The sequence below is a fragment of the Bos grunniens genome, chromosome 12 (genome assembly GCF_055505025.1).
Source record: "Bos grunniens cultivar Pamir isolate PY7600 chromosome 12, Bosgru_T2T1.0, whole genome shotgun sequence".
Lineage (NCBI taxonomy): Eukaryota > Metazoa > Chordata > Mammalia > Artiodactyla > Bovidae > Bos > Bos grunniens.
This window is the reverse complement of record NC_141176.1, coordinates 65,655,006-65,681,108: the sequence shown is the minus strand read 5'-3', so window position 1 is coordinate 65,681,108 and position 26,103 is coordinate 65,655,006. Positions and strand designations below refer to the sequence as shown.

The window sequence follows — 26,103 nt, the reverse complement described above, 5'->3', positions numbered from 1 at the left end:
AGCAATGGGGCTAAAATTAGAGAGTGTCACTTTCACAAAGAGAGGAACAGGCCAGTTATTATTTCTACCAATTCCCTATTAAGCATGTCTTGAAGAGAAAAAAAAAAGAAAGAAACAAGATGGTTTAATAGTATCAGTAGGCAGATGCAGTGCGTGCGTGTGTGTGTGTGTGTGTGTGTGTGTTTGTGTGTATGATGTGTGTGTGTGTGCTGGTATGTGTTTGCTCACATGCACTTATGTTCTTTATGATCTTAGCAATCAGAATTGATTGAACATATACACATATACAGAATGACCAAAACCACAGACTAAACTGAATTTCACTTTCTGAAACAGAGCAAAACCCTATGGTCTATGCCCTCCATGTCCTCAGCCTGCTTTTTGTCTGTGGAAAAACTTTAGCCAAAGAATAAGTTTAATCAGAGACCTGAGAAAATGCAGGAACAAAGGAAAACAGTCCACCAAGACTAATAATAGTTTAGTCATTAAGCATAGTTGAGAGCCTTTAGTTCTTCCTCAAGGGCTATAGATAGCATTCTGAGCCATAACCTACGAGCTGTCTTGTATATACTGAAATTCCCACCAAGTGGAAGAAGTTAACTATATGATGACCAAACTGTAGCCATGACATCGGCTTCCACAATTCTGAGAATTGGCCTCAAAGAAATGGGAACAAATCAACTCTGGAACTGAAGGTTAACTGTATTTATAATAATTAAGATGATGCTGATCAGACCAGCGCATGATCAATTTCAAGATGACAGTCAGCTGACTGTGCATGCAGCCTCCTCCCTGCATCCTTAAAAGCTCTTTGCCCAGTGGCTGAAGAGTGGTTAAGCCTTTGGACAAGAGTCCTCCCTTCCCCTCCATTGCCAGCATCCAAAATAAAGCAAAATTTCCACCAACCTGCCTCTTCAATGGCTTTTGAGTGGCAGGTAGCCAGATCCTACTTTTCACTACATTTCTAGACTTAAACATCGAAATCCTTCTGTAAAAGAAAAGAGGTAACTAGTCTTAGACCAGTTAAGAGGTCTTAACTGAACCAGAGGCTGTGATGATAGCTTTTTACACATTAGTTATTTAATTCTGAGCAACTAATAAATTATAATACAGCTTCTTGTTTACCAGGACAATCAATTCTTCTAATACTGAAGCTTTGGGAAAATGACAATGTGAAATAAAGGACAGTGTTTATTGGTCCTATCATGGATAAGTCAAAGAACTACTTGCTTTAATTCTATGAATTAAGTGTAAGAAGAATGATTTTTAAATAGCCACAGCTCCTATAGAATCTCTCTCTCTCCCTTTATCAGTTCCTATAAAGGGATGATTAGCTGGGAAGGAAAACTTGAGTTTAAAAAACATCCAAGATTTAGTTATTTATATTGCTAAAGGTGGACACCAGTGTTTATATCTTCTTGTTTGCTTATTTTCATGCTTGGGAAACACTTTAATGTGTCCTTATTTATGTAAATAGAAGGTATCAGAAAAAAATAAGAAATATGCAAAGCTACCTTTTTATAAAAACACATATTGATGCAAAAATCCTTAAAGTTAACTAATTGCATCCAGAAGCATATGAAAAAACAATGCACAAAGTGAGTCTCTTTCCAGAAATCTAAGGATGGTTCAGTTTTAGGCAGCTTTGACCATTTAAATAGACCAAATGTGAATCCAAAAGATCATTGTCCGTGGGTGTTGAGCTAACTTTATATAAAAGCCAACACCCACTCTTCATGGAGTGCTGGACACATTACATTTGCTCTTCCAGATCATCCTTCACTCTGCTCAGTGCCCCAAGAGGCTGGCCTGTATGGATTTCATCAAAGGACTGTTTCAAGCTCTGAGGTCTAGCTGGGTTCAGGAAGAGAGAGTGAGGTCACAGTATTAAGGTCCTGTTTCCTTCCCTGAAGCATGGTTTCCAATTAATTTTGTGCCTCAGAAAAAAGTCACTGCTACCCTGAAGTTGGCTTTTCTATTTAACTTTCTCCCTCTAAGTTCTGGACAGGGTTTCAGTTCCTTGTCCTTTCTATCCTTGGTATCATTTCAGTTTTCTAAATAGCCTTTGAGGATCCTTGATACTCCAGCCTCACCTTAAAAATACTCCCTTTGTTAAACTAAAACTAGTCGAATTTTACTTGTGTCTGACTCTGTGACTCCATGGAGTGTAGTCCACCAGGCTCCTCTGTCCATGGAATTCTCCAGACAAGAATACTGGAGTGGTTAGCCATTCCCTTCTCCAGGGGATCTTCCCAACCCAGGGATTGAACCCCTCTCTCCTGAGGCTCCTGCATTGCAGGCGGGTTCTTTATGTTTGAGGGCTTCCCTAATAGCTCAGTTGGTAAGAATCTGTCTGCAATGCAGGAGACCCCGGTTCAATTCCTGGATTGGGAAGATCCCCTGGAGAAGGGAAAGGCTACCTACTCCAGTATTCTGGCCTGGAGAAATCCATGGACTATATAGTCCATGGGATTGCAACAAGTTGGACACAACTAAGCCACTTTCACTTTCTTTACTGTCTGAGGCACCAGGGAAGTCCTTAATTTCAGTTTGCTTTCTGTTTTCCTTCTGTGACCTTCATTGGTCCATATGAGACGCTTCATTCAGAAGATCTAACATTGTGGTATAGCAATACAGTATATAGACAAAGAACGTCTCTAGTCTTTTGCTGGAGGTTCCTGGCACAGAGCTGTAAAAACCTTTTGAATGACAGGAGTGTCTTTGTCATGCTAATGAGGTGACTCAGGTGGGTCCGTAGATAGCTTCAGGATGGGGTCTGATCCCAAGAAGACCAAGCACATGATTAAAATGTTGGGGACTTTGAGGTATGACCTCTAGGAAGCAGAGAGGGGCTGGAGATTGAGTTCAGTCACATGGTCATCGTGATTTAGTCATTCATGCCTAAGTTATGAAATCCTGATTAGAAGCTCAGTGAAGCTTCCTGGTTGGAAAGTCCATTAATGTGCCTGGAGGGTGACATGCCCTAACTCCATGTGGAGATGGCATGGGGACTCTGCATTCCCTTCCAGAACTTCACCCTAGGAGCATCCTTTTTAAGAAAACTGTAATCTTAAGTATAGAACTCTCCTAAGTTTTGTTGAGTCATTCCAGTGAATTATATATATATATATATATATATATATATATATATATATATGGTTATAGGAACCATCCAATATGCAGTCAGTTAGTTGAAAGTCCAGGTTGCCTGGTGACGCCCTCCAAAAATGCAGCTGGCATCTGATGCAAGCACAGTCCTGAGGAGAGCTAAGGCCTTAAATTTGTGGAGTCTGACGCTAGCTCCTGCCAGTTAGGGTCAGAATTGTATTGCCGTACATCCAGTTGAGAAGTGAAACAGAACAAACATATACCAAATCAGGAGGCAGCATCACGTTTAATGGCAAAACTTTAAAAATATGTCTACTAAAATCAGGAAAACAATTATCATATTGCTATTTTCATTTTTAGTAGTACCGTTTATTAAGGTTATGAATTTTCACAGAGTAAAAAATTGGTTTGCTGAATCTTATAAGTTCTAAATGTTTCATACTTGTTTTTATAAAATATTCTTTCTCTTCTCCTGTACACTCTCTCGTTTTTACCAGAATCTGTGTATACCAAAGAGTAATTTCTAAGACCCTGCCCCCGCATCCCCCAATACACTCTTTCTTATTTGTAGCCTTCTGTGTTTCTTCTTGGTCAACAATAGTTTATCTTAGGGTTTGTTCTTGTTTTTTCATAGTCTATGGTATTGGACTAATGTATAAAGAATCTGCTTGCCAGTGCAGGAGATACAGGAGACACGAGTTTGATTCCTGGGTCAGAAAGATCCCTGGAGGAGAAAATAGCAACCCAATCCAGTATTCTTGCCTGGAAAATCCCATGGACAGAGCAGCCTGATGGGCTACAGTCTATGGGGTTGCCAAGAGTTGGACATGACTTAGCAACTGAGCACACATAATGATATCTGTTATTATAGTATCACACAGTATGTTTGTTTTCAGTGCTTTAAATATCCTTTGTGCTCTGCTTATTCATCCTTCCATGTAACCACAATCCAACTACTAATCTTTGCTGACTGTACAGTATTTTTTGCTTTTGTTTTATTTAGTTTTTTTGTTTGTTTGTTTTTGGTTAGGGTTAAATGAAATGATGAAATGTTTATAAAATTCAAAGCACTGAGCCAGGTATATAGCAAATGCTCAGGAGATTTTAGCTTCTTTCCTTTTCTTAATTTCCTAAATGAACTCTGAGGTCTGGCTTTTAATTATAGACGTTTGAAGAACACTCTTTTTTAAAATTTTCCCTTCTATAGCAAGAAGATCAAACCAGTCAATCCTGATGGAAATCAGTCCTGAATATTCATTGGAAGGAAAGATGCTGAAGCTGAAACTCCAATACTTTGGCCACCTGATGCGAAGAACTGACTCATTGGAAAAGACCTTGATGCTGGGAAAGATGAAGGCAGAAGGAGAAAGGGACAACAGAGGATGAGATGGTTGGATGCCATCAGTGACTCTATGGATATAGGTTTGAGCAAGCTCTGGGAGTTGATGATGGACAGGGGAGCATGGAGCACTGCAGTCCATGAGGTTGCAAAGAGTTGGACACGACTGAGTGAACTGAACTGAAAGACCACTCTTTTTTAAAATTTTCTTTTATATAAGAACTAAATTATGAAAAATTATTTTTATTATATTTAGCCTATACGTATTAGTTGTTCAGTCGTGTCCAACTCTTGACTCCACGGACAGAAATCCATGGGATTCTCCAGGCAAGAATACCATAGTGGGTTGCCATGCCCTCCTCCCAGGGATCTTCCTGACCCAGGAATTGAACCTGTTTCTCCTGTGTCTCTTGCATTTCAGGTGGATTCTTTACCCTCAGAGCCACAATTTACTTGATTGTAAATCAAGTTTATTACTGAATAGCTATTAGTGATACTAAAAAACAAAATTCAACTGAGTGAATTTGAAGATCTAATTAATTGTATTATACGCTATATGAATCAGGCAGCATTCCATCTAACAACTGGTGAGCCCTCAACGGTTATATAAAGTGAAAGGTTTTTATACAAAGGAGGGTGGGGCAAGGAAGTCAATAACAAATAAATAAAAAATGCTATTTGGGGCAAAAAAATCTTTTCAAAGAAGAAAGGACGAGGGTTTTATCATGCAGATTGTCTCTTCTTCCTCTTGGAGGAGATAGAGAGGGCCAATATGACAGATTCTCATTGGCTCTGATCAGAAAATTCTAGATAGGTTAATTAAGATTATATTTCTGGTGAAGGTCAAAACTGCAATCAGATACGGTATTAAATCTAGACTTGGCATCATGGGCTTTGGCACAAGTGACATTATTTCAGGTCAGTGATTTTTCTCCTTAACAGTGTTACTCTTCAGTATGAGAAGTATATTTACAGAATTTCTACACTTAGAGGACGAATACATTGTTATAAATTCACTATTAGATATAATGCTTCACATATTTTAAAGAGTAGGCTTTTTTTCTTTTTGGTCACCATCAAGTCTTTGTTTTTGGTATTAGTGAAATGGTCTGGATTATTGTACCTGAAACTGTCTAGCTAAGCCCTAAACACTGCTGGTAAGGCAAACAGTGGTGAGTACTTTTTAAGAATTTGATGTGCTGGTAGCCACAGTTGGTCCTTGGCAAAAGGCAAAATTTGTTTCGGTTTCTTGGTTCCTTTTGTACTTTATTCTTTTTGGTAGCAAACCTTACCCTCTTTTTCAAATGGTTTATTTTGCTTTATTCTTACTTTCATTGTGATTAAACATGTTTTTTCTTAAGCATAAATTCACTAGGCAATGCATATAAGGAAATACTCATTTTATTCCTATGTAAATTTTTTGGCAAAATAAGAGTTCTTTCTGGTTTGGGGACCATGTAGGCCAAGTATTATATTGTTCTTTCTTCTAGAGTGAAAACAGATGTGCATATTTTCTATGGTAAATTTTCACTGAGTTCACTGAAATCAACTGCTGTGCATTTCTGTTTAGTACTTTGGAATTTTAAAAGTGCTTTCTGCTTTATCTTCTTAATAATTGTATAAGAAAGACAGGGTAGGTAGTGCCTTTGCTTCTGTATAAAGAAATTGCAAATTAAAAATTTTAAATGATATATCTAGACTCTAGTAGTTAGAAGATTGGTTGAAAAGCAAATCATTGGCCTTTTTGCTCAATGATTTTTCTGCTATTTCACCATGGCTTTGTATTTATAACTTAACTAAACTTAGTGACTGCTTATGTCAGAGAAGTTGGAGATATGTGGTTACTTATATTAATTCTGACATGTCAACTCATAGGGTCATTTGGTTTTTTCTATCAGTAATTGTAGAGAATTGTGAGAATTGAGCTTATAATTTTAGCTTTTGTTATTATAGTAATTGATGACTATTAAATCATAGTTGGGTTCATTTGCTTAGAATTATTTATCTGGTTAGTGGACTTGTCCTGGGCCATGTGGGCAGAATTAGGCAATGCAGATGTCTGGAATTGAGTGCATCAGAACTTTGTAATTAGAGCTTGTCTAAACAAAATTAATGAAGCACTCAAAGTTAAAATGTTAGCCCTACTGAAAAGTCAGAAGTTAGAAGAAATATTTCTCTAAAATAAAAGTGTGGATCTAAGTCAAGTCTTGTCAAACTTTCATGGTACTTATATTGACAGAAAAAGACTTTTTAGTCATTGAATAGCATGTGCTTGTTCCTTTAGGTGACCAGTTCTTTCAAGCCTATCAAATGGACGTCTGTATTACTGTCCCATTTAACAGATGAGAACATTGAGACTTGGGGTGATCAATTGCCAGTAATAACAGAACTCAAAATTGAATAAAGTGTTCTCAAACCAAAGTTTATGCTTTCTTGATTCTCCCAAAATCCCCCTTTCACAAATAAAAGTCTACAATTTCTATAATCTCAAAATATTTGTATTTTCAAGTCTTAAGCCTAATAGAAAATCATTTCTTAAGTAAATTAGACAGCATTTTTATTTGAGTAACCAGAAGAATTTGTTCAAAGGGAGATGAATTGTAGAATTAAAATACATTCATTAAGCCATTTTGATAATGTCACACTAAATAATCGCAGATAATTTAACCGCATGCTAACCTAAGTTTGACTTGGAGGTAAGGAATTCCTTTGATACACTACAGTAATTTTCCCTGGAGAATAAAAAATTATTTTGCGTAGAAGAGGAAATTCAGCAGGGTTAGTGAAAATTTGCCAGCATAAAAATTTAGAGAGCATTGACCTATGTAGCTACATGTGAAGTAGATTTAGTATGTGAAACATTTGTGTGTTCTATTTAAAAATTTTAATTACCATGGCACATGATAAAAAGACTTATACTATAATTTAAACCTACCTAGATTTATTCTCCTAGAAAGAATCTTTATGATTAATTGCATGTAATACCCCTAAGAGATCGTCAGTACTTTGCTTCAGTGTACAGTTTCTGTTAAAAAAAAAAAAAGTATAATAACTCATTAAGGATTCATTCTGAATATTGTTTTGCATTTTAAATACTGTTTGGTAAATTCTAGTTATGACAGTAGTAAATGATTTAGTTTGGAGTGGGCTCTTGGTCATGCTGAAGGACTATAATAAATCAGTTCGATGAAAAAAAAAAAAACTTGAGTGTATGTCAGTGAATTAGCTCTAGGACATTCAAAAGGAGCTAAGCTTTTGTTTTACCTCAAAAAAGAATGTTTAATTCATTAGAGCAGGTAGAAAAAAAAATGCATATACTTTTACTCGGTATTTTACTTGAAGATTAATCTTTTGTTCACCACTGGATCTGTACAACAACAAATTTATTTGGAAGGAATTAACTGTCACGCAGTATGTGGTTCTTAGTTTTCCTAAAGTGAATAGGAAATGTCTGGGACCTAAACAATATTTCAGTTTGAGGGTAATATGTTTTCTGGTTTCTACTCTGTCAGATTCTCACCTGGGTCTCCAGGGAGGCAAGAAAAGATTGCCTACATGACATATTTTGCCTAAAGCAAGTCCTGAAACTAGGATTCATATTATTCATTTGACTGAGTGTTGATTTCCATAGATTTGCCAAGGCTCAGAATACAATGCATTTTCTCAAAAAAACATAATACCTCTCTTTTACAAATGAAGCTATACTTTGTGGAAAATAATGAGGGAAAGTGGAGAAATGATGTTTGGCTTTGAAACATTTTTTACGCATTACATTGGGTAGAATCAGACTTTTAAATCAGTTTGATTTTTTTAAACTAATTTATTTTTGGTGATATTGAAAAATCCAGGACACTGAACACTCTTTTCTGGACAGATGGAAAGAAAAAAACATCATTATCATCAACAACAAAACAAAACCACATATAGAGAAAAATTACTTAGAAATTATGAGATCTTATCTCTTTTCAATATCTGAGTAACAATAGTAAAATATAAACTTAGTTTAATACAGTAAATGAAATATGACATATTCCATCTTGGATGTTAGTTTCCACTGGTAAATATTTTTTAGAATGCTGACCTATCTTGCAGAGATGGAAAATCAATGAACTCAGCTGATAAAGATGAATGATGGTATTATAGTCCTCAAAGATTAATGGATCATAATCATATTTTGCTATATGGGGAAGCTTTTTAAAATAGGAACTATCCCATAATTGCATCCTAAATATAGTTAAGTTTATGAACATGCAATTTTTATTGTTGTAATTCTTCACATTCAGGGATAAAATAATAGAAAAGTTCTATGAGGTCATGAAAAATCTTTTACTCTAGAATTAGATAAAAAAGATAAAATAAGTATGAAAAACATATAATTTATCTGTGGTAGAGATAGGAATTACTCTTACGTCATTTATTCTCCAAGGCCTAATCACTATTTTGAAATTTTTCTGTAATGATTGTTGCAACTATAATTGGTCTTTTATATTGAGAAAATTCATGTCATAATCTCTCCAACAACCTCCCAAACCAATTCCTTGACCTGAATTCCCCATAAATGTAACATCATTACCAATGACCAACCTTGACATACTGGAATGCTTTTTATATCAGTTCTCATATTTCATCCTCTATATTCCATAAAATGCCAGTTTATGAATATTCTACCTCCATAACACCTTCTTAATCCACCTTATTTCTCCCAAATTAATTGCCTTACCCTTGCAGATCAGTATAACTTAATTCAAATTTTTTTCTAAAAAAATTTCTTCCATCTTTTAGAATTTAAATATCTCATTACCACCACCTCCAAACACCCAAATATCAGCTCATTCAGAATTTCAAGATTAAACCCTTCTTGCTGTAGAGCAAAGATAAATAGCTATTTGCTGAACTCATTGTAATGGACTATGCCAAAGCCTTTGACTGTGTGGATCACAATAAACTGTGGAAAATTCTGAAAGAGATGGGAATATCAGACCACCTGACCTGCCTCTTGAAAAACCTATATGCAGGTCAGGAAGCAACAGTTAGAACTGGACATGGAACAACAGACTGGTTCCAAATAGGCAAAGGAGTACGTCAAGGCTGTATGTTGTCACCCTGCTTATTTAACTTATATGCAGAGTACATCATGAGAAATACTGGGCTGGAAGAAGCACAAGCTGGAATCAAGATTGCAGGGAGAAATATCAATAACCTCAGATATGCAGAGGACACCACCCTTATGGCAGAAAGTGAAGAGGAACTAAAAAGCCTCTTGATGAAAGTGAAAGAGGAGAGTGAAAAAGTTGGCTTAAAGCTCAACATCCAGAAAACAAAGATCATGGCATCTGGTCCCATCACTTCATGGGAAATAGATGGGGAAACAGTGGAAACAGTGTTAGACTTTATTTTTGGGGGCTCCAAAATCACTGCAGATGGTGATTGCAGCCATGAAATTAAAAGATGCTTACTCCTTGGAAGGAAAGTTATGACCAACCTAGATAGCATATTCACAAGCAGAGCTATTACTTTGCCAACAAAGGTCCCTCTAGTCAAGGCTATGATTTTTCCAGTGGTTATGTATGGATGTGAGAGTTGGACTGTGAAGAAAGCTGAGCACCCAAGAATTGATGCTTTTGAACTGTGCTATTGGAGAAGACTCTTGAGAGTCCCTTGGACTGCAAGGAGATCCAACCAGTCCATTCTAAAGGAGATCAGTACTGGGTATTTTTTTGGAAGAAATGATGCTAAAGCTGAAATTCCAGTACTTTGGCCACCTCATGCGAAGAGTTGACTCATTGGAAAAGACTGATGCTGGGAGGGATTGGGTGCAGGAGGAGAAGGGGACGACAGAGGATGAGAAGGCTGGATGGGCTTGATGGACTTGATGGACTGACTTGATGGACATGAGTTTGAGTGAACTCCAGGAGTTGGTGATGGACAGGGAGGCCTGGCGTGCTGCAATTCATGGGGTCACAGAGTCGGACATGACTGAGCGACTGAACTGAACTGAACTGAAGAAAGAACAAGCAGAGAGAGAGGATTTCTGTATAGCAGTTAGAAGAGAGGAAAAAGGAGTGCTTGAAAGAGCAAGAAGGAAACCAAAACATTTGAGGGAGGAAGTCATGTCCTAGTATAAAAATGAGATTAGAGGATGAGAGAGGAGTGAGAAGAGGGCTTTCCAGAAGAGACCAACATTTATCCTCTGGGCAGGCTTGGAACTGAACCCTTTGTGAGGGGCATTGCTGACATGCTCAGAGTTCAGGTACAAGATCTGACTCCCATATTGTGCCTCTCTTTGCCTCATCCAGGTTTTATGCTATTATTTTTACTAGGTGAGGTTTTCCCTTCATCTAGTCCCTCATTGTGTAGTATCACATTCTCATTGGGTAGCATCATATCCAGTAGGAGTGATGCTGTTCTGTGTCACAGGACTCTGCTTGGTTTGGTCCTCATCTTAACACCGAGGACATCCTTAGTCTCTAACCTCTATATATTCTTGGGGACTTGCTGAACTTAACAGCCAGTGACATCCAGAACTCCATGGTGTTTAAAGATACATTGGAACTCTACAGTGATACATATGTAAATCTTAGAGACAGCTTTGATAGTCTCTGATTTATCATCCTTTTTTCTTTTCTCATTGTTAAAAGACACATTTATAAAAATGGCCAAATTCTGACTCTCATAAAATGAGCACATGTCAAAGATTTTTTTTAACTCATGAATTTATGAGGTAACCAGTTAGATGTTAACAATCAGTTTAAAAAATAAATCAAAGAACAGAGATATAGGCCATGAAATGATTTTATAGATGGAGGCAAAACCAACTCTTTTCCGTAAGAATGGGAGTGAGGTGGGGTTAGGGAGGAGAGATAAAATGTCTCTCCATCACATAGGACTATTTTGCATGCTAATTGACAGGAACCCATTTGTAGTGCTATAAGTTATTTACAATTTACAGAATTCTAAAATAGCACAAAAGAAAGGTGCAAACCCCTTAGATTCAGAGCCTGGGAGAATGTCCCTTAGAACAGGGGTTGTCATATTTTTTCTATGAAGGATCAGATAGTAAATAACTTAGGCTTTGTGGGCACACGTGGACCTTGTCACTTATTCATCTTGGCTTTGTTCTTTGTTTTACAGCTTTTAAAAAAATATAAAAGCCATTCATAGCTCTAATGATGCTCATAAACAGGCCACTGGCCCAATTTGGCCCATGGTCCTAGGATACCTGATTCCTGTTCTCAACACCTGCAGGTTGATAGGGAATCTAGGGGTCCCCAAGGAGAGAGGGGTCTGAAATTCTCAAGGAGGAAGAAAGGACAAACTTTTTTCTTTCTCCACATTCCTTAGGATTATATACCAATAATGTATCCTGCCTAAGGACAGTCTTTGGATTCAACCTTCTGTTATTTTAAAATGTTAATTATGGGAGTATACCTGGTCTTTACAAGGATGTATCTTGCCTGAGGACAGTGTTATCTTAAAATGTAAATTATGGGAGTAGGTCGGAGGAGGTCTTTACAACCTCCAGACATTCTTTGGATTATATAACCTCATTATTAACACTAGCAAGTGGGTACTCTTTCTCCCCCCTTCTGATGCCTATGTCAGAAGCTTTCTCTATCTCCTTTATACTTTAATAAAACTTTACTACACACACAAAAAATAAATAAATAAATAAAATCACTCAATAAATTTTTGGCCCATTTCAAAGTCTTTTGCATTTTTCTTTGTAGTATTTGGACCCACCATTCATTTTGTTGCAAAATGATTCTTTTAAGATGCTATTTTTGTCTATTTTCTTTCCAGGCAATTTCATTGGATCCTTGCAGAATTAATTACAGACATTTCTGGATCTGGCATTCAGGACTTTTGCTCATGTGACTGATACAAATATATTTCCCAGTATCTTCTGTGCATGAACGACTCACCTTCTCATATGGCCCATTTTCTTCCAGGGCTTCCCTGGTGGCTCGGATGGTAAAGAATCCACCTGCAATGCTGGAGACCTGGGTTCAATCCTTGGGTTGGGAAGATCCCCGGGAGGAGGGTATGGCAACCCACTCCAGTATTCTTGCCTGGAGAATCCTATGGACAAAGGAGCCTGGTGGGCTACAGTCCATGGGGTCCCAAAGAGTTGAACATGACTGAGCGACTGATAACTTTCATTTTCTTACTACTGTACATTTATACATGTTTTAACCATTATTCAGGGTTTTCTTCATTTTAAAAAATACTAATCTTCCTTACAAGGCCCATTTTAAAAGCTGTCTGCCCGCTAGTGTCTTTCCCAATTGTTACCTAGTGGGGATGTTCTTCCTTGAGCTTTCCTAACATTAATGCCATTATTAATATCCTTCGACCTAATCTTCCCTTTATTAATTCATCTTTACCTGTATTACTTCCTGTCTTAGACAGTCTGTTTAGACAACTATAAAACAAACACCATGAACTGGATGGTTTATAAAGAGGAAAAAACTATTTTTTCATAGTATTGGAGGTTGGTAAGTCTAAGAAGCCACCAGAAAAATTGGTGAGTGCCTGCTTCCTGGTTCATAGAAGGCTGACTTTTCATTATAATTTCATATGGCGGAAGGGGCAAGGGAGCTCCCTGTATTCTTTTTTTGTAAGTGCACTGATTTCATTCATAGGGGTCTGCTGCCATAAATACTCACTTCCCAAAGACCCTACCTTCACATACCATCACACTGGGGGTTAAGTTTAAACACAGAATTTTAAGGGTACATAACATTCAGTCTATAGTATTTCTCATTTAATATTGAACATTTTCCCCATTCTTTACCTAACCTAGACCTTTCAAAGATTAGGTGTTCAATAATTTTTTGTTACATGGCATCACTTGCATCTCATTTCTGCATAATTTTAATTTTTTATATAAATTTATTTATTTTAATTGGAGGTTAATTACTTTACAATAGTGTATTGGTTTTGCCATACATCATCATGAATCCGCCACGGGTATACACGTGTTCCCCATCCCGAACCCCCCTCCCTCCTCCCTCCCCATACCATCCCTCCGGGTCATCCCAGTGCACCAGCCCCAAGCAACCAGTATCATGCATCGAACTTGGACTGGCGATTTGCTTCATATATGATATTATACATGTTTTGCTGACATAGGAATTTGTATTGACTTTCTGAGATGACCTATACATGGCCTGAAGGCAACATCAGTAGCCAGGCTGGTCTCTATGGGGAATCACTGATTGTACTGGTGTTAGTTACTTATTGCTGTATACCAAACTGCCATAACACATATTAGTTTCATGTTAAAAACATATTTATGATTTAATGGTTTCTGTGCATGAGACAGAAGAAATCCCATGGGCAGAGGAGCCTGGTGGGCTACAGTTGATGGGGTCACAAAGGGTCGAACATAACTGAGCGACTAACCACACAGGTGCATGAGACATCCACATAGGGCTTAGCTGGGTGCTTTGGTTCAGGATCACACATGCTGCTGTGATAAAGACACTGCCAGGGCTACAGTCATCTCAAAGTCAACTGAGGAAAGATCCCCTTCCTAGCTAAATTGTGTGATTTTAGAAGGATTCAGTTTCCTATGGGTTGTTGGACGAAGGCCCCTTTTTTCTCACTAGCTATCGGTCCGAGGCCTCCCACTAGTGTTTGTGTCTTCCCCACGGCACAGCTCACAACTTGGTGGTTTGCTTCATCAGATTCAGCAAGTGAGAAGAGCCAGAGGGAGAAGGAAAGAGACAGAGAGGTCAAGTCTTTTATGACCTAATCTCAGAAGTGGCATTCCATCCATTTGCTGTATTTTATTTGTAGGTGGCAAGTGTCCAAGTTCAGCCCATAGTCCAAGGAGAGACAATTACACCAGAATATAAATAACAGGAGGTGGGGTCGTTAGGGGCCGTTTTAGAGTCTGTCTGCTCCAATTCTTGGTGTTTCAGTAACCAAACCACTCAGATGATGGTAATAAGGTGGAAACTAACAAACTCAGAGAACTGCAAAATTAAAATGTTCATTATAAATTCAAAATGCTATGGAATACATTTTGTGGTTCCTAAATATAAATAGACCCCAAGGGAAACTTCTCCTGTCAAATAAAGGAGAAACTGTCAGAGTGATTATATTTACAGAAAAATAATTAATCTTCAAGAAAAATTGTTTACCAGAAATGAAAATGATTTAGTATGACTCCAAACTTTTCCCTTTATTATTGAAGTCTCCAGCTTTTGGAAATCCAGGCTTTTGTCTCTTGCTTTGCTATGGCATTGCATTTTCGAGATAGACACACTGGCATCTTTAAAAAGCCTTTGGAAAGAGAGAGTAATCATGGGAAAAGTTTCTCAGGCTTCCCTAAAGGTCTCTAATTTTGGAAGATCTCTTCCCTAAAAATCTTGAAGGAGATTGTTTATTCTCCCTATATATGTATTAGAGCCCCGAGAAATCATCTTCAAAGTGTCCAGTTAATCAACCCCTACTGCTGCAGTAATTATTCTACCTGCAGTCTATCATTGTTCCAGTAGATGGCAAAAGCATACTATACACCAAGTTAGACCAAGTTTAAAAACTTGTGTATTGAAGGCATGAACAAATGGTCTCAACTTGTGTAAAAAATCTGCCTTTGTTGTGTTTGGGACACCTTGGATGTAAAGGGAATTGTAGCATCCCATCACATATACCACTGGTGCAGACAGATTTTGCTGAAATTCTACAGAATTAAAGAAAAAAAAAAAAGTTCTTAGAAACAAATGATCTCATTTGAATTCAGTCATGCCTGTGTGTTAATCTTGTAGTTAATTCAACCAGCCTTTTTCCCCCTTTTTCCTTTTGATTTGTTTTAATAAAACAAACAGGATATAATATGGAAATCATTTTAATTAAAGGAAAGACATATGGCACTTTGTAATTGTAAGCCATGAAGATCCATTATTTAGATAGTGCCTGCAGTGGGAGTTAAAAGACAGAAAGATATAAGACATTTGAATTCAATGCTGTTTTTCAGTTAGGGGATACCAGTATTTTTAAAAGAGTGTACATATTATTGCACGCATTGTAATTTAGAAAGCATATATGCATAACAATTCCATTACTATTCTTGTCTGTTTATATTCTTGCTAATTTGACAATACTGTAATTTAAACCAAGAATATTATGCAGCTATGTGATTGTAACCACTGAGAGATAAGGATGGCAAAATTCATATTCATACAAAATAAACATGAATTAGGCAAAATTCAGATAATTTTTCTGGTGTTGATGCTATCTGGAAAGGCAGCACACAACCAAAATGCAGTGAAGTAAATCTTGATTTTCTGTTTGCTTTCATTATATAAGTGAGATGCATTCTCACAAAAGAGAGAGAGAGAGAAAGAGAAATCTCCATAATACATCTTGATAGTAATGCCCATTGCTTTATTTGTTCTTCTGGCCACAGTGGAACATTATATCTAGTCCTTCCTGTGAGACATCCTGCCCTTGGTAAGGGGCTCCCTGTAGGGAAAGGCCATGTAGATCCAGAAAAGGAATCAGAAGGTTTGCTGGTGATGGTTTGCAGTGAGCAGATGGGCAGGCTTTTAGCTGGAGCTAGCTGAGGTTGTCGAATGTGAGAGCTTGAAGCTGCAGCGTACAGACAAATGAATACTGAGGTTGGTAGCTGGGAAATGAGAGCAAGACTGGATGAGCTGTGAGACTGATTTGGACAGTTCAGGAATTAGTTTGTGAATAGAGGTTATAGGTGTGACTACTTTTTCTGGGTGGTGTTTTGGAGGGTTTTCTGTTTAAAGGCATTAGCTAAAAGGAATGGCATTACATTGATAACTTTAGGGACTGCTTGTCTACAAAGTCCTCTCCCATGGTCCCCTGGTTTTGCTGATAGCTCAGACCCTTGACTTAGCTAGTAAAGACTCTGCCTGCAATGCAGGAGACCTGGGTTTGATCCCTGGGTCAGGGAGATCCCCTGGAGAAGGGAATGACAACCCACTCCATTATTCTTGCCTGGAGAATCCCATGGCCAGAGGAGCCTGGTGGGCTACAGTCCATGGGGTCACAAAGAGTTGGACATGACTGAGCAACTAACACTTTCACTTTTTCAGACCCAATGAGATTGTAAATAGGATTTGGATTACTTTTCTACTTAAAAACATTATTTTTACATATGCTTAGAGTAAAGCTGAGCTAGCATTTTTCTATTCACTGTAGACATCTTTTGAGACAACCCATTTGACTAGGCATTTTATTATCTCAAAGTACTTGGTTTTGAAGTACAATTTTAGAGGACTATGGTATCTTCTCGTCTACAGTAGTTGAAACTTGAATCTGTTTTAACACTAATCCTTGGAGGACTTTATTTTTCCCTTTCTTTCTCCAGAGATGTGGTGACTTCCTTTTATAGATTTTTATGTATCTATGTTGTTTATCCATTTTTAAATCCCATGAAGATTTTTAAATAGCTATAAAAGTTTTATTCAAGGTTTTCTTGATGACATATACAAAGTATGCATATCCATCCATTTCTCTTTTACATGCATATTTCTCTTATTCTAGATACTGTATGAAATCAATTTTCCAAATGCATCATTGTGTATCACAACACAAAAGTGGCTGAAAATAAGGATGTCTTAAAAATTAGAATCTTGAAAAAATCAACAAAAGGAAAAATGAGGCCTGAAGAACTTAAGACCTTATAGTGAAAATGGCATTAGAAAACTTACTTATATGGTTTTCACATCTGATATTATTAGAAAAGACAGCTTTATTAATAATATGGTAATATTTTATTTACTGTATTTTACATGGAGAAAATTGTTAGGGTCTCTATCCACATCAGTTTCAGTGATATATTTATACTTTGCTTTCTTTGTTGGAGAGAGCTTTTGGGAAGAGAAGCTCTTTGATACTTGTTTCTGTGTCTTGGCCTCAATATAGTTGTGACTTTTGTGATCTTGTTACTTAGAGCTGCTGACAACAGGGTTCTGATACTGATTCCTACCTCCATGTTCTTTGATCCTTTTTCTCACTTCTTTAGTGATGTCATTGCTTGGATATTTGATTTTTAAAAATCTTTGAGTGACTTTTTTTTTTTAACCATACTAAGGTGTTTTTCACCCCTTCCCAGTTCCCAGGGTTTTATGCTCTTAACTCTGCTTTATGTCAAAATATACACTGCCAACCTATCTTACTTATGCCCTAACTTCCCCATCTCACAAATACAAACACCACCAGCGTGCAATTCCAAAGCACAGTATTGTAGTCTTTTATTTTCATTTGCTTCTAAAGGACTTCTAGAAAAGCCACTCATTATTTCTCTGCTACTCATTTAGCTTCTTTTTTCCAGTTTCTGAAAGCCAAGGTACTCTTTCTTTATCTCTCACAGAATTGCATTTAATAATTTCACAATTGTATCTAATAATATTTATTGAATATCTACTCTGTGAATATAGTATTGACAAGAGCTGATAAAATTCATGTCCTTATCAAACTTCCAAGGTAAAAGAAAAGAGGCACTAAAGACACAGTTAAAGGAAACTAAGAGCTATGAATGTTGATGACAACAAGACCAAGTCTCAGAGAAGAACCAGGGGAGGCATCTCTTCCAGTTACTAGAAAAGCATAACATATTAACCTCAAACTGAGTGCAGCAAACAAGTACTGTTACACATACCATTCAGCGACTCAAGCATTTGAACAGACTACAGTGGTCTGTGCACCTTGGTATCTGGGGATGGAGCTGGAGGACTCAGAGCAAAGAAACTGGAAGCGTCTGAAGGACACTGAATCCTATGTCTGGTACTTGATGATGGCTGTTGGCTAGCTATGACTGGTGGCCAGAACACCCCATAAGGCCACGTGCTTGGACTTCCTCACAGCACCGTGGATGAGTTCCAAAGGCAATTCTCCAAAGAGGGAGGCAGAAGCTATATCCCTTTTAGGATCTAGCCCCAGAAGCCACACTGTATCAATTCTGCCTTACTTTGCTGGTTGGGAAAAGTTACAAGCCAGCCTAAGTTCAAGGCAAGGGAAAACAGACTTCAGCTCTTACTGGACAAGGGACAAGGCTCCAGGAAAGCACATAAGATGAGAAATACTGCTCTGCTGTAAACATTTTCAGAAAAATAAACCTGACACAGTATCATTGAGAAAGTGATATTTATGTTGAAGCTGTGTGCAAGGGAATAAATACGGAAAGGAAAGGCATTATGGTCAGAGGAAGCTGTCTGAGTAAGGCTCCTGAGGTAGGACAAACAAGTGACTTAACTGAGAAAATGAGAGCCAGTTTGGCTGGGTCATAGACAGCGAAGAGGTAATCGACCAGCAGGAGATAAAGCTGGACAGGTAAGGCCATATAGGCCTTGGCAAAGAGTTTAGATTTCAAGCAAGGCCTTACAGATCATGTTAAAGATATGCAGACCTCACCATGAAGACTATAGGAGGTTGTGGGCAGGTTATAGCTTGAGATAACATGATCAGGTCTGTAGTTATAGTTGTCAGGCTGCTGGATTGCAAGGTCCAAGTGTGGGTGATGGGGACAGTTCAAGGACAACTGCAGTGAGCCAGACTGGAGACAAAAATGGCTTGGACTAGAGCGGTGGCTATGGAGTTCAAGTCAAGTAGATGGATTTGAGATCTAATTAGTTGGAATGGGCAAGATTTGGGAAATGGTTTAGCTGTAAAGATAAGAGGGCCGTCTGATTTGAGGATATATTTCTGGAGTTCTACTTTGGAAACTATATATGGAAAGACTTGAGTAGTAGGAATGACTTTTGGGGATAGAGATAATGAGTTAAGTTTTAGAGACATTGAATTTGAAGTGTTTTGAAAGCTGTATTGAGCTGTCCAATGGTAAGTGGATTATATGTGTCTGGAGCTGTGGAGTGGAGAAGGCAATGGCACCCCACGCCAGTACTTTTGCCTAGAAAATCCCATGGATGGAGGAGCTTGGTAAGCTGCAGTCCATGGGGTCGCTAGAGTCAGACACAACTGAGTGACTTCACTTTCACTTTTCACTTTCCTGCATTGGAGAACGAAATGGCAACCCACTCCAGTGTTCTTGCCTGGAGAATCCCAGGGACGGGGCAGCCTGGTGGGCTGCCGTCTATGGGGTCGCACAGAGTTGGACACAACTGAAGCAACTTAGCAGCAGCAGCAGCAGGAGCTGTGGAGGGATGAAGTATATGTTTATGAATCATCAGCATATAGATGGTAACTACAGCCATGGATTAGAATCAGAAGAGGCATCAATACAAGGGGAAGCAGAGTCACAAATCATGTTGCCTAAAGAATAAGCAGAATTTCATCATGCAGAAAGAGAAAAGCAGCTTGGGAAAAGGAATTTGACTTTTCTTATAATGGAGGGAGCCTGGTGTGCTGCAATCCATGGGGTTGCAATCCACGGGGAACAACAAAAACAACAGGTTAAACTCCTTCAGCGTAGGAGTCATTTCCTTATAAGGTGAACTGAGATGTAATTGCTGGCAAATGGGAAAGGTCTGGGAAATAGTTTGAATTTAAAAGATCTCTTTGCGGAGTTCATTTACTATAGCACCTGAGAAAATTCATTGACCGAGTTTGGAAAATACTGAATTCATCAATAGTGGAGAGTAATGTTTATAATCAGAAAGACAGGCATGGTTTTTACACAGGTTTTGTTCTATGTGTTGTGAAATAAGAAAGATGCCTTCTAGATAGTAAAAAAGTAAAATTGTATTTAGAGTGAAGGTGAACAATCAGAACTATTTGTGCAAATTTAAAAGACTATGTTCTGAGATTATGCTCAATGATGCTGTAGACCCATGAATTTTCTACAGGAATGACTATTTTCTATGTTTTGCAACATAGAAAGGTGATTTTGAGAAGAGTGTGTCCAGTCCTTTTGAAGCCCTGCTCTATCTCTTTGAGTGTGAATAGTTGGGAAGAGTTACAGCAGTGTGTAGTAAATAGCTACAGGCATTACTGTGGTTGACCACATGTAACCAACTAGCTGATGGAGCTAAGGTGGGTATCTCCACTTCAATCTACAATAAATCAATGACCCCCTGGCTATCTCTGGGTAACATCTTGTTTCTTAGTGACCTAAATGAAAAGTGAAAGTCTTAGTCACTCAGTCATGTCTGACTCTTTGAGACAAAATGAACTGTAGCCCACCAGACTCCTTTGTCCATGGAATTTTCCTGACAAGAATACTGGAGTGGGTTGGCATTTCCTTCTCCAGGGAAATCTTTCTAACCCAGGGATTGAACTTAGGTCTCCTGCACTGCAGGCAAATTCTTACCTTTTGAGCTACCAGGGAAGCCTAATAACCTAGGAACATTGCCAATAAAATTTTACTTCTGTTAGTGTATGTTGCTTTCTGATTCCTGGCCAATCACTTTCAAGTAGCAGGTCATTTTAAAGAGAATGGGCATTATGAATAATAACCCTGTTATTAAAATACTTTAAATCCCCAGAACCCCAGACTGTTGTATCTTCTCAGCAGAGAGAGACTGAATGCTTTGGTAATAAGCATTATCTGCTGTAAATAGGTTTAATGTTTTCCAACCTGCATCAGTTTAGGGAGATCCTGAAGCTAGAACTTATTATTGAAGTATTTACTCATAAATTACAATACTAGGTAATTGTAAATGGAAGGCTAATTTTCTGTAAGGTGCATTCATTCATTTAATAAATACTGAATATTTACTACTACTTGCTACGTATAGTCCTAGACTATTGAGGTCTACGAAATGAGCACAGTAATTGCCATTTAGGAGCACACAGTGAAAGAGAGGAGAAAGTCTAGAGTATTCCCTATTGCATGCTGGGTATTATACATTTATTTATTGTAATAAATAAAATAACAAAATTAATTTATTGTAGATTGAGGTGGAGATGCCCACCTTAGCTCCATCAGCTAGTTGGTTACATATGGCCAACCACATGTACAAGGGTACAAAGAATTGTCAGCTAAATCAGAAGCTTCTCCTGATGCCCTAGTCTAAAAGAAATCAGACTCGAAAAGAATCCTGCACAAGACAACAGGTGTTACTACCTCCAGTGTTTTTCTTTTAATACTTAAAATATTCAAAAAAAAATTTCCATGGTTCCATAGTATGAACAGGTAAATACTCATTTTCTTTATGACAAGTGGGATCTAGACAATGAGACATTGAAAATAAGGGGCCTGCCAGAAATAGCAGGAGACAGACTTCCCCATGGGTATAATTTTCCTTTTAGATTTGACACGCCTCTGGGTATATTGTGCTCAGAGCCTGACTGTGATTCACCATTGGTGGTTCTCAAAACCATTAGGAGGAGGGATCCTCCACCCCCATGCCATGGACCCATATTGGTCCATGGCCTGTTACCATCCAGGCCGCACAGCAGGAAGTGAGCTTCGGGTGAGTGAGCAAAGCTCCATCTGTGTTTACAGCTGCTCCCCGTCACTCATAGTACTGCCTGAGCTCCACCTCCCTGTCAGATCAGCGGCTCCATTAGAGTCTCATGGGAGCACCAACCCTCCTGTGAACTGTGTACTTGAGGGACTGAGCTATATGCTCCTTATGAGAAATATCCCTACACCATCCTCCCACCCCATCCATGGGAAAATTGTCTTCCATGACACTGGTCCCGAAAAGATTGGGGACCATGCCTTAGAGCAGAGTCCTGGTCTCCAAATCTGAGGCAGGGCTCAAGATTTGCATTTCTAACCATTTCTCAGATAATGCTGATGCTGATACTGCCGGTCTCAGAATCACACTTTGAGAACCACTGCTCTCGATTTACCCTTGTCCTCAATGAGTTTACAGACAAGTGGCTACTGCTAAGTTACTTCAGTCGTGTCCGACTCTGTGCGACCCCATAGACGGCAGCCCAACAGGCTCCTCCGTCCCTGGGATTCTCCAGGCAAGAACACTGGAGTGGGTTGCCATTTCCTTCTCCAATGCATGAAAGTGAAAAGTGAAAGTGAGGACGCTCAGTCGTGTCTGACTCTGTGCGACCCCATGGACTGCAGCCTACCAGGCTCTTCCGTCCATGGGATTTTCCAGGCAAGAGTACTGGAGTGGGGTGCCATTGCCTTCTCCTACAGACAAGTGGGGAAGACAGTAAATAAGCAATACAGTGTAGTAAGTACAAAGAGAAGTGAATATTTAAGCTAAGATTGCTAAGAACAATCAGATTTATGTCAAATAGTGACTTAGTGATTTGTAGACAGGAATAATGTAGTGAACATCCGATGTAATTATTAAGACACTTTGGCCCCAAAGCCTAACAATATAAACCTTTTAGTGAGGAGGAAAAGGTGACAATGCTGCCTTGATTACTTGTCCATGCTGATTGGTTTCACTAACTAAATGCTTCCCTTTTCAATTCACCTTATCTTTGTAGATTTAACCTCACATCATTTGGGGACTACTTTTCTCTCCAGTGTCATCAGATAAATAGTGGTTGTATTCGTGTTTCTTGAGAGCCATATAAAAGTGCATTTATAGGCATCTTTCTTCCTTTTTCTGTATAGTTGCAAATATAACAATTTATGTCAGAGCATAAATAAAAGTCCTTTCCTTTTATTTGGCATGGTTTATCTTCTGACCTAATTTAAGAACTATCAACTGAGAGATTATCTCATACAATGAAGAGAATAGAAAAATCCTCAAAGATAGATGTTGTCAGTACAAAATATATGAATAGTCTGTAATCATTTCACTTGAATTTCCAGAGGAGAAAAAAGTTATTTCTTTCAAATTTCACTTTAGTGAAAGACTGAAAAGCAGTTTCAAACAATGTAGGTATTTCCCTCAGATGTCAGATATTTAGAATTGTCCCAAAGTAGAGAACAGTGCTTTCTAAAAGCATATTTTGGAAATTACTGAATACTGTTTTTTTTGTCTCTTAGTTCTATCTTCTGTGTTACTTTAAAATAATTTTATTGGCATCTTAAATCTTCTCCAACCCCTACTCCCACTTCCTGCCCTGGCCCTTTGCTTTCTGCTACACTTTTCTTATAGGGAAAAGAGGTTTGTTTGTTTGTTTGTTTTTTGCCAGTTTCAAGGTTATGGCACTGTCTAATCCTGTATCTGTCTAATTCTGTATCTGTCTCATTTTCTTGTCCTTTTACATACTCCAAATTTTGACCTACTTTTCCAGTTTATGTCACTTACTCTTCCCTGTGATTTTGTTTTATTCTCCAAGACATTGTGGAATAGAACATAGGTTTCTTGATCCCTGTTTCTTTTTTTAAAGTACTCAACTCCTTTTTTTTATTTTTGAAGAACTTACTTAATATTTATAAGAAGGCAAATAGGATTACCAAAGTTAACAAATGATGAGTATGTTATAAATACACAAGAAGTCTTAGAATGTCCTCTTTGTAACTATATCCAGTTTTGTACTGTGAACTAGATTTTTTTTTTTTTTTTTGGTTGCACCCCATGGCTTGTGGGATCAGTTCTTCAACCAGGGACTGAATCTGAGCCATGGCAGTGAAAACCTGGAATCCTAACCACTAAGGTACCCTGGAGCTCCCTCAGATTTGCTTTTTAAATGTTTGTGTTTTTTTTTTTCCCCTGAACCTTTGATTCATTGACTCTTTGACTAAGTTTCTGACTCTTCTGGGACACAGGACACAATACTAAACCTTCTTCCTGGACTTACTCTTGTCCTCCTTGGTTTTCTCTGAATGACAATTCTACATGCTACTGCACTAATGCAAACCCCTTGCTCTTCACTGTCTACACTTAGCAGGGTCATCTGGAGCTAAAGCAAATATTTTCTTTAACTAAAACTTGATTTAATGCCAACAGGAACATCTGCATAAACCTTATCTTCTGCCATAATTATAATTTTGCTGACTTTTTTTATCTTTCAGATTAAGCCATCATTTCTGGGAAAAACTAAGCTTTTTCATTACCCTCTCGTGAGGGCATAATACCTGATGAATCACCCTACAAAACAGTCCCAGTCTATCCTATTTTTAAGTAGGACCTGCTTTCCCTATGGAAGTACTTGCTTCCTTCTTTCCAATATCCTTCAGTATTCAGGGTCTGTTCATGGAATAATTCCTCCTATACTCTTCATAGCTTGAGTAGAGATAGTTTGTGATAGCCACATATTTACTGCATATGTATATTTTCCCCTCAGTGACCTGGATTGGGCTTCCCTGGTGGCTCAGTGGTAAAGAATTCACCTACCAACTCAGGAGACATATGAGATGCAGGTTTGACCCCAGGGTTGGAAAGATCTCCTGGAGAAGGGAACAGCAACCCACTCCACTATTCTTGCCTGTGGACAGAGGAGCCTGGCAGGCTACCGTCCACGGAGTTGCAAAGAGTTGAACACAACTTAGCAACTAAACAACAGCAAAACAATTTGGATTGAACTCATATCTCGCCTCCAAATTCAGAAATCAATTGAACACTGGGTTTCTAATTTGTGGAGAATGTTATGAAAACAAATATGATAGTGTTCCTGTTTTCTGTTGATGTCTCATTATCCAGAATCTTCAGTGAAAGAGATGTTCCATGTGACTGATTTCCTACTTCCAAAAGCTTATTGTTTTAAGCACCAAGACTTTAGTAAAATCACTTTGAATTAAAACTTGAAAAAATTGCATACTTCCTTATCTTAAATAGTCTGCTGGCCAGAACTGTACCCCATTTTGTGCCTCAAAATTATGAGAGGAAACAAAGCAGTGAATTATAATTCAGTTATATATTTGGAGATGGTGAGTTATATAAAGATGTTTTCTTTTATACTAAATGACTCAAGACAGCTATGCTTTTGAGCATCACATGATTTGTGCCACTCATATCAATTGCTTCCCAGCTCAGCTCACCTTGGGATTATGCCCAACTTCAGATATATGGAAAGTTATCATGTGTGAACAAATAAACAAGTTATATCTATCTATTTACACTGATGAATGTTTTTCATTCAAAATCTCAGTGAGATGCAAAATCTCAAGGAAGCAGTTTTATAATTCATTATCTGAGCCTGGTAGGAAAGTGAGGGAAAGATTTTTCCCTCCTTCAGAAAAACACTTGCAGCAGAGTCATTGATTCGTCTTTGGGAGGAATCCACAGTGCCAGCAGCAGCTGTAGTGTGAGAGGCTGTGCCAAGACCAGCACTAGATTTTGCATTTAGCACAGAGTGTCTTGACCTGGTGGAACAACTTGAGGATAGCCAATCACAAATAGTCAACTAAGCTTTAAACCCCAGCCCATGGATAATTTATTTATGACAATAATTTTATTTCTTTATATTCTATAAAAAGAAAGCTTATAAGAAAGCAAAATATCCTCTGAAGGATCAACTTTTTTTTTTTTTTTTTAAAGCTAATATTGGTGTTTTCTTGAACAAATCATTGTGACTTCTACTTCTGGGTAGGATTTAACTTTAGGTGGCTATAAGCCATTCTCTTTTTTTCTTGATATGACATAATGTTTTATTTTATTTTTTTATAATCCATTCTTATATTACAATGTAATGATCACATAAATTGAAGTAGTGTGAACAGAAATATTACACTAAATAATTAGCATAACCTAGACTTCTAAAAATAAACATGGCAAAACATAATTTGGGTATACTTAGGGTTTTTAAATGGGTTTCCCAGGTGGCGCTAGTGGTAAAGAACCTGCCCGCCAATGCATCCTGAGGTGGAAAGAGCCCCTGGAGGAGGGCATGGCAACCCTCTCCAGTGT

At 38.0% G+C, this 26,103-nt stretch overlaps 1 long non-coding RNA gene across 1 annotated transcript in view; it reads left to right on the top strand.

Moving 5' to 3' along the window:
* The window catches only part of LOC147361831 (uncharacterized), a 40,037-nt gene extending 34,627 nt beyond the window's left edge, over positions 1–5,410 (top strand). Inside the window, exon 3 of the long non-coding RNA XR_015138286.1 lies at positions 4,316–5,410. This is a non-coding gene — a long non-coding RNA (uncharacterized LOC147361831). The remainder of the gene's footprint in view (positions 1–4,315) is intronic.
* The last annotated feature ends 20,693 nt before the right edge of the window (positions 5,411–26,103 follow it).